Below are 10842 nucleotides of genomic sequence, written 5' to 3' on the forward strand. Positions count from 1 at the left end.
TTTGCACCGTCTAAATTGTAGCAGAGTTGTGCGGTGTAGTTGTTATGCAAAATAAAGTGGATATCACCTCCCCAAACTGACTCGCGACCAGATGCGAAATTAATTACATTTGGTTCGCCATCTTTGTGAACCTCGGTGTAATACTGATGGTAGTCCGCCATTTGCCGTTTGAATTTCCTTGTGTGTGTCAATTCTTTGTAAGGCGAGTAGTAAAATATACTAGCAAAACCTTGTACTACATCGAGAACGCCTTTCAAGAATCCACGTAATGTAGCCCCAAGTTTATTCCAGAAGCAAGTCCCATGCTGTGGGCACTGTACCTTTTTAAGCTCTTCCGTAATATCATTCCAAATGTCGTCAATTAATATTCGACCTATGTTCAATGCAATAACCAATGGTTCTGTGACAACTGTTGCCTCTGGAAAAGCTGATTCCACCACGTTGAAACCAGTTATAGCAACATCTAAGGCAGCGTCGACAATGGAATGGGCCAGTTCTCCAGGACTTGTTGCCTGAACAGCATGTTTTATATCCTCCGTAATCATGTACACACCAAAGCCAATGCCTACGAAAGGAATGCATTCTCCAAATCTGGCTAATTTACCGCTCGCCTTTAGGACACTTTTGGCCTCGGATGCGAGTGAAATTTCCACTGTTTTTTCGGCCAATGACACCACACCTTTGTCGATACTTTTTTGAATATGTTGAAATATCTTGCTGGAAACTTTCTCATTGAAACCAGTAAGGGCACCTACACCATGGCCAAATTGTCCAAGGCCTACTAATCCGTGTTCTATATCTCCTTCCTGCAAAGCTCTGACTCCAGCTTGTAGACCCATAGCAATCCCATAAATCCCCATTGCTTTGTTAAGTGTCTCGCTTCGCCGAGGCGATTTTCCTCCAAGTTGTTGTCTGCCAAACTGTTCTTCGACTTCAGTTAATTTTTTTTCTGTATAATCGGACAGTTCCTCTGGCATTATTTTTAGTGTTTTACGCATGGATTCATTTTGTTTGTCAACGACCTCAACAACAAGTCTTTTGTCTGTTGTTGGCGTCATAGTGATCTCAAAGTCTTTAATTTCTCTACCAGGGAAAGATTCTTTGAATTGTTGTTCTATTTTTTTACCTATTTCCTTATGGTCTTTCATGAGTGCATCCTGTAACTCCAAGCTTGTATGAATTTGATCGACTTCTTGGATTTTAACATTTTGGTCAGAACCTAAAGGTAACTGACCAGAAGATCCTAAAACATTCAATTCGTTTATCAAATTTTCTCGATTATGATCGGACATTTTAATGGTAAAAACCTTTGATTTGAACATATCAATGTTTGATTTACTCAGATAATCATTCCATTCTTTTAGAACTTGAGTTTCCTCGTTACGTACGTTGCTTCCTATAAATTCATTATAGCCAGTATCTTTTCTGTTCGGATGATCAACCTTTTCTTTCCTTCCACCCCATGTGTCGCCTTTCGTCATAGGATGAGATTGGAAAGAAAATGTCTTTTTTTCCGCTATCATCATATTTACTGCTAATGTTTGGTAGTTTCGAACACATTCACTGACACCAATCGCAAATGTCGCCGTTCCCAGTTGTACCATTTCTTTTATGGTGGTACTATCCACTTCATGACTTCCCTGTCCACCAGTATTCCGCAACCAAATAGTTCTTCGTAAATCTTCGTTAACGTTGATGGGTTGCTCGTCGAGGCCATATAATTTTGATAATATTTCGGGCAAAAGTGTTTCAGCAATAGGAGCGTCAGTGGCTATATCAGGATACTTTGATCGATCTTTCTTAAAAGCTTGTATCATCGTCTTCCTTACTATTTCGTTTATGTTGTCTACATTATTTGCATTTATACCGAATTCATGATCAATATCAATACGAACGTGTCCGATTGGCCTTATATAAAAATCAACGGGATTCATTAAGTATAAAAAATCCCCAATTTCATAAATAAATGCTGGCCGCTTCTTTTGTGATACTTCACTGTTTATATTACTTCGTTTACTAGGATTAGGCAGTAAATCGGCTAACCACTGCACTTCATTTATGACATCATCACCGTGAACAAATTTTTTTATCTCAATTGATTGTAGGTCTTTGATTTTGGGTGTAAATATTTCCACTAATTTCCCTGAACCGTCTATGAATACACTAGATGATTCAGTGTTAATACTTTCCTTCCAAGTTGCTGTGACCTTACTAGCCTGATGTCTATGATTGGTGCTATCAATTATATTTTTAGTTACACGTTTTATGACTTGATTATTATTGGGACCTAAAGGCCCACTCGCATATAAAACAGAAGTTTCTGAAACTCTTGTGCCAGCTACGAAGTCAATTTTTCTTTCCGAGTCAACCACAAACTTATTTGCCTTGCGAGAAGTATCTCTAAAATTTCTTTTTTGCCCGTACGGATTAACGATCAAATTGTCAACACGGGTCACGACCACAGATTTCACTGTCTTACTAAATTCTTTTTGAAATTCAAATGGAAAAGTCACGTCAAATTTCCCCTCACCGATTTCTCGACTGAGCTTGCAGGATACCAGACTTACACGACCAATTGCTTCATTTAATTCAAGTCCCGGGATAGCTTGCACACGTTCAGATAACTGTCGAGCAGTTAAGTCTGATAATGTTGTTACCCTCTTCCGGTTTATTTTTTGTTGTTTCCCATGCCCTACTATTTCTAGTTTGTCTCTAGCTGTTAAACGAGCAGCATCGTGTGATGCTAAAAACTCATACGTGCCTCTTTCTGGGTTGTATTTAAACGTTCTTCGTCCATCGTACCATAAAAGAGTTGAAGATTCTGAATGTTTGCTAAACAAATCCTGCGCTGCTTTGTCCACAGTTGCATCGCGTTCGAGCTGCAAAATAACGCGATTTTCAAAGTTACCTCTAACCTCTGCCTTGGGGATAGTGTATCTTTGTATTTCCCCAAGAATATCCATAGTTACAACCTGTGGTTGTGTACCCTCCCTCAAATCGGCTACCACGGGTTTGACATCTCTTTCTTTTAACTCATAAATAAATTCAAGAAGCTGTATTTCATTTTTACCCTCTAAACTGACACTATATAAAGCTTGAATCGGTACATACTTTACCAGAGAAGCAATGTGGGACGCATTGACACCAGGAATGGGGTCGATATATAGCATTAACTGAGTCTCTTCGTAAACATACTTTAAGGAGGACAAGTTTTTCATAGGTGCCCATCCCGGGGGTACCCACACAGTACTACTATCTAAATTAACACTATTTTCAGGCGTTTTCATTGACGCATTGTATACAAATACATTAATATGTGTGTAGTTACTATGTTGGAGATAATATTCTTTGGCATTTTCGAGTGCAGGACTTGCGTCGACTACTCCAGTAGTGAATATCAGCATGACTTGGTGCTGCCTCTCCGGAGGATAGAGTACTCTATGAGATACAGTTCTCATCCTGGCATGGACTATCTGACCTGGCAAGTTATCCACCAATGTGTTGATAATCTAGGAAGAAAGTGCAACAGACACAAGAGATTGAATGATTTTGTTTAGTGATTGTTGCATGTTAGCTTTTCAATTGACCATTGCATATCTTTCTGGCGCGCCACACGGATCCATACGAGGGTGGGGGGGGGGAAAAGCGGAGCCGATTTAGATAATATTACCATAGGGCGATTTTTTTTATATGCAGGGGGGGGGGGCTTTCAGGGTGTGTTTGTTATTTTATGAACATTACAATCACGCAAACATCTCAAATTCGAGAAAATATAGAGGGCACTCTGTTTGGCAGATCACACAACATGCCTTTAATGTGCAGTATATTATTGAAAATGGAGGTTGTTGTATAAGGCAAACGAACTCATATGAGTTGACATGTGACGTCATGCCCGACGGTTTTTCGTTGTGCTTTGTTCTGCAGTATGCGCGTACACCATGTTTTGTGCTTTCAAAATCCGCGCCAAATCAAAGGCGTTTGAAACATCCAGCAGTCATTTGCTGTTCATGTCAATGGCCACTCCCTTTCATGTGTTTGTAAACACTGATGTCAACTCATCTATACTGTAGCAAGTTACAATTTTTAAAATTTTGCTACCCCCACCCCCACAAATGACCCCTCCTCAGCCGCCCCTCCCCCGGTGGGTGGGTATAGGGCGTGAATAATAGTGGAAGTCAATATTCTGTATCTTGGCGCAACAATATATTTAGTATTTGAACCTCCGACATGATATCTAAGGCTGTGTTCAGACCAAAATACGTTGTCGGGAAGCGGTTTCATCCGGGTTGCAATTGCTTTTTTTCCGAACGAAACATTTGCATGAAAAACTCCACTCAGGCGGTTTCGGATAGATTGACTCCACTACAGATCGATAAGATACTGAGTTAGCAACAAGAACAGGTACTTCGCAATGTCGTGACGCTCAAGTATTACAGTACTATTAATTCAGGGGAGGGTGGGAGAACGGGGGCACGTGTCCCCCCGTTTTGCCACCAAGTTTTAAAAATTTCAATGCAAATCAATGCTATGTGCTACTCACTGACCTATTTTGAAACTGTTGCACCCCCACCTACCCCGTGTTTGAAAAATTCTGGATCCGCCCCTATTGTTCTTTCTATAATATGTTTACCTACGGTAGGGCTATGAAATCTTATGGATTTATGGGATGTACGTCTTTAACAAATGTGAGCTCCTTGTATGTTATTAAATGTTAGTATAATACTACAACAACAACAGCTAGTACTCCCTTCTATAAAGTGTAGTACCAGGTAATTAGATAGATACTATCAAAGGCTAGAGAAAAAGACTAGGCCTAACTGCAGGCTGAGTTCGGTCCTACATTTCATTGGAATAGCAAAGTTTTAAATGGTTGACCTAATTTGGTATTTAGGATAAGTCACAGTCAGGCCTATCGAATCGTAATCTCAGCTGCTTAGAATTTCCGCATGGCTGGTTTTTAATATCAGCCAATTGCGTATCCAGTGAGGCAGTAAGCTAGCAACTTTCGATTTGGACGACGCGGCGTTCTACGACGGGCAGTGGAGCGTGAAACCGTACTGCGCATGCGAATACATAGGGAAGTCGTTCGTTGTGTGGGTTTGGCAACGGGCTTCAAGCGATTTGGCGTTGTGTTGACTACTACGGCAACGCGAGTTTCATAAATACACGCTCGCTGGGGACGCCTGCATAATTGATCACGCGATACGAGGGAACGCGTCTTTCTGTAAATCGAAACAGCTTTGATGTTTAGACGGGAAGTGCATCAGTGTGACCACTGCTTGGGTATTTACCCAAGATCTTGGGTATTTTGACTTGGTCTTGGGTTCTTGGGTATTCCGTTGAAATCCTTGGGTATTTTATTTTTAATAAGAAAATTAAATATTTTTGTCACAGAGGAAGAATTAAGAAGTAACAAAGTATATGTCAGTCCATTCAAGTAAGCAAAACTCAACGAAGTGCACATAACATTGTTAATTGACTGTTAATTGCTATAAACATGGGTTCAGAATTGTTTATTTGTGATTTGCGTTGCCATTTATCTTACTTAATTAATGCATTACATAATAAAACTTGATCACTGATCTACTGATAACACTGGCCGACTGAGAGCGTATTTTTCTATCTGTATTATCACCTCATGAATATTAATAATTAACACAAACAATTACAATAAAAAATGGTTTATAAATTGAACTAAAAGGGAAACTATACATGCGAAAAACACGGGTTTTTTTCAAATTTTAATGCATTTTCAGGAAGCTTGGGTAATTTTGGGCAATTTTTGCTGAATCTTGGGTAATTTCAACCCAGTCATTGGGTATATCAAAAATTGTGAGTGGTCACGCTGAAGTGCATAGTACGATACGGAGCCCCTAAAGGGACATGGTTAAAGAAAATATTAAACTATTTCGAGGGAACGAAATAATATTTCGAGGGAACGAAATAATATTTCGTTCGAACGAAATATTTAGAGGGAACGAAATAATATTTCGTTCTCTCGAAATACTATTTCGTTCCCTCAAAATAATATTTCGTATATGGTACGCCTACAGTGCCTTCGGCGTCGGCAGTTCGTCATGGGTGGTGCAAAGATTTGCCCAACGGGGGGACCGATGTCCCCTGCTGGGGGTCGATGCCCAAGACGAGGGGTCCGATTGCTCCGACGAAAGCAAAGTGTGTGTGGTAGAGCTTCGATTAAAAGTTTTCGACAGTTTATAAATTTTGACAATTTAAGGGTTTCAAAGGCTTATTTAATCGATATTAGTCTACTAATATGTAGAAAATACATAGAACTTTTGTTTCTCCCCGACGAATTGTGCTTTTTCTCCTTGACGGGGGGGGGGGGGGGGGACAGCTTTCCCCGACGAGGGGCCCTATAGTATTAGTTTATGTGGTAATATACATGCCTCAATTATCTTCCATTCTAGCGATCTAATCTTGCTTTACCATAAACTCAGGAAAGAAGACATGTTTAGCGTTACGATTTTGACAACTCCACCGTACTGACCTGTTATATCGGAAATCATAATTCCCGACAAACGACTGCGTTTACAGTTTGATGAGATGGTTTTGTTGTACATAATAGGCCTAAACACGTAATGTGTTTTATTGCTACATACGGTTAATGCCATGAATTACTAGGTCTGTAATTATTACAGACCTAGTATTTTGAAGCATGTCATGTACATTTATCCGAATTACGCACCTTGAGGGTATTCTTCTCAGTAGCACTAACATACTTCATAAATTCGTTGTAATCAGGAACGTCTCGATGAATACTATAATGAAGAACGGAAACAAGCATCAGAAATAATATAGAGCAATATGCTGCACTGTGGTTAAAATAGCAGTCTGTAACCCATTGACCAGTTTTCTGTGGTTTTAAGCATATCTCCAAAATTACAACAGTTTTTTTAAAAATAGGATGCACATCTTAAAGAATACATTCAAAGGAATGCAAAAACAAAACAACATTGATATTTAATTAGGTCTAGTAGTTCTTCAGTTATATTGAAACGTTCTTGGTACAATTTTAACTAAAAAAAAACTCCATAGCCTAGTGAAATTTACCGCAATTTTGTTAGTTCTTTGAAACAGTTGTGATAAAATCATCTTTTGAAAATGGGGTCTAAGTAGTCATTGCTACCTTAAGTCAGTACAAACTGTAACAAAACGATTGATACCCAAATGGCCATCCGTTTCCCATGTTTCTTGAAATGGTTGTAGCTAGAACCGCTAGAAATGAGCAGATTAAGCTTTAGTGTAATGTGATGTATTTATTCGCTACCCTGGAATTGGGGACAGAGTAAATAGAAGCATTATATAACTCTGTATTGTCCGCACGCAGGAGATTTTGGCCCTAACTTATGCTCTTGAGGCATATTCACAGTGGTTCTTTTCTAATACTTAAATGTATACACTTACGGAATAAATCCCGACATTAATAACAAATGTAAAATAGCGACGCTGATAATATGAGTCGATCAAATTCTTATGCTCCAGGGGCATAAATTGCATCATAATCTCCAGTTAGCATAATACCACAGTAAATCTTTATTAATGGGGGCACTCAACTTACTTTTTCTTGCGTTTGTCAACGATTTTGTTCGCTGTTCTGATGCCTTTTCCTTTATTTTAATTGCGGACGACTCAAACATATTTTACTCGCACAAGAATTGTAATGAATTAATTAGAACTGTTAATAAGGAATTTTATGTTCTTTAGTAACACTTTACGCAAATCATCGGTCCCAGTAACATTAAATGGTAAAGAAATTATACAGGTTGAACCAAATTCCTTGGAATTTGTATTGATCAGCGATTAGCATGGGACGTCCATTTACGTAACATAAGCAAAACATTAGCCAGAAATGTTGGCGCTATTTACATGATTATAGAGTTTGTCCCACCTAACGTTTTAAGGTTACTTTATATGTCACTAATACTTCCCTACCTAAACTATGGAATTGTCATTTGGGGATCAGCCGCTGATGTGTATCTAAATAAATCACTAATACTCCAAAAAAGAGCTATAAAACCAAAGCAAAATGGCTAGCTCACACAGCTCCTTTATTTTTTAAACATGATATACTGGCTATAAAAGACTTTAATGTTGGGTTATTCATGCATAGAGTTAAGTCAGGGGAAATTCCTCAGGGTATCTTGAAACTTTTTTTCTTAAACAATGATGTTCATTTATATTGTACCCGTCAGTCGTCGTCTTTTCATATACCAAAAGTAAGACTTAAATCTAGGCTTACTACTATTTTCTTTTACCGACCAAAATACTGGCTGACTCTACCTCCCTGTTTGTAAGATCAAAAGTCACTGTCTACATTCAAGGCTGAAGTGAAACGGTCAATTTTGTCCACATATCAATCAACTGAATAACTCTTTTTGTTTACTTTTTTCCTTGTTTTATTGTTCTGGTTATCTTAAATTATTTCATTTTCTTTTGACTTTGTGATTTTCTGATTTTTTTATGTTCTTATGCATTAATTTATAAGTTAGCTACCGGACCTACTTACAGGCATTGCCTTCTTGGTTTCGGCATTGTACCATAGGTGGTGAAATGAATAATGTTATTGTATTGAACGGTGCATGTGGCGAAAAAGGTACAGATTCTAGCGCTTTAAATGCATTTAATGTTTCATTTGGAAATGACAGTCTTGTCAATAAACAAATGAAATCAATCATATGACACAGTCTGTTTGTTATCCCCAAATCCCAATATACAATGATGGGTAGGCAACATTGCTTAGAGGCCCATTGTGTGAGGGGCTGGAGCTGCATGGTTAAGGATCAAGGTTCTCATGCTGCCTAACACTCAAAGCTATGTACTACTTTTTTTAAAGTAAAATATTTACTTCATGGGTTCACTTTTATATTAAATTTTTCGCGCACGTTTTTTGGAGATTTTTTTGCTTTTTTAATAAATGTCTAATACGCTATGTTTTTGTTAATTACTTTGATTGTGAAAGAAAAACATTTTTATATAGCTACCTTGAATTCTTCTTTTGTTCTCTGTGAATGTCATTGTTGTAGCACATTTCACGAAGCCCAGGCCTTAGTTCGCAGCATTGCATTCCACTTACAGACCAATGACTCGCAATGTTTCCTGAACATTGTAAAAAAAAAAAGAACATTGTAAAAAAAAAAAAAGAACATATGCTTTGGAATTTCCTTAAGGTTTTTTGTTTCGTTGCTGTAAAGATTTCGTTGCTATCCTGGGGGGTACTCAACTTTCAGAAATTTTCGCGCAAAATTAGCCTCATTTTCTAAACATTGAGAACATTTTGAAAAAAAAGACCCATTGATATACCAAATTTGACCCAAAAAGCGGGTCATTGATATACCAAAACCAATTTTGTTATTGTTATATATGTGTTTTGTCTTGCCACACATTTCATAAGCACTTGAGGTCTGGGGAAGTACATATATGACACATTTAAAACCAATACACCTTACTCAAAAAAGAATTGTACGCACTATAACACATTCAGACAGATTAGCACACACATCATCACTATTTACATAATTGGCAATCCTTAACATTTATAAACAATATGAATCTCAATTACTTTTATTTGTTTATGACAGTATTAACCGCAGATTTTCTTTAACAATTCCTCAATATTTTTCATATGTTCAGCATTATCACACGACACGGGCTTAAACAAAGGGGAATCTGACTATCCCAAAACATAAAAGTAATGTGGGACAATTCTCTGTTGGGTGATCTGGTGCTAGACTACGGAATGCGATTCCAGAATATATCAGACATGAATCAAAATCTGATTTTAAGAGAGAAATGAAGTTACTTTTATTTAAGTAAATTTACCCATTATTTATATGTATATTTATGTAATTATTTATGTACTGTATATTTTCTTTGAAATGAATTTTTTGATAAATTTTATTTATTCTTTTGCTTTGAAATGGTATATTTGATATTTGTTAAGTTGAAAATGTAATAATTTTGTCCTATATATAGAATTATGCAATTGTTTTACGTTTAAAGGGGCTGGACTTGATTAGTGTTTACACTATTTTTTAGCTCCTTCTTATATTGGTTTATGTATTTATTTGAATTTTATATTACTTATACTTATTAGAAAATAAAGTTGAAGTTGAAATTGAAGTTTAATTTGTATTCATACATTCTCCTGATGACAGTCAGCAATCTCACCAAAACGTTATAATCAACCAGTGGTTTTACCTCATATTCTTACACATGGTGTACCGAAATTTTATTTAAATTGTTATCGATACTCACCATGTAAACCTTCAAGAAATATTTTAATATTCGTATTGTAAACATCAAAAACACTGCTATCTCACCATGTTCTATTTCATAACTTGATAAAACATATTGTCAAATGTACTCGCTAGTTTCAAATACATTTTTGGCATTTATATGATACCATTTGAATTGTTATTTACTGTATATATATATATATATACATACATATATATATATATATATAATATATATACATATATATATATGTAAATACATTTAAATAATAAGAAAAAGGGCCAAGCAGTCAGCTTTCAAGCAACATGATATAATTATTGTTGTTGTGCCCTTTAGTAACAAAATCCTATCCACATTTTTAATTGAAATATGCTTCTGTACGTTTGTAACTCACATTAAATTTTGACACTGGCATCCATATAAGCTGCTGCGAAAGAATCAATAGAACGACAGCACAAAGTAGGCATAAAAATATACCACGGCGGTTCGGAAAAGTTCGTTGTTGCATTTTCTATGGAATCTCAGATAAAGTCTAAAGCAATTGCCAAGCCCAAACTAATCACGTCAGTAGGATAATTACTGAAT

The sequence above is a fragment of the Anneissia japonica genome, unplaced genomic scaffold (genome assembly GCF_011630105.1).
Source record: "Anneissia japonica isolate Jap-2015-1 unplaced genomic scaffold, ASM1163010v1 scaffold1035_len235748_cov162, whole genome shotgun sequence".
NCBI lineage: Eukaryota > Metazoa > Echinodermata > Crinoidea > Comatulida > Comatulidae > Anneissia > Anneissia japonica.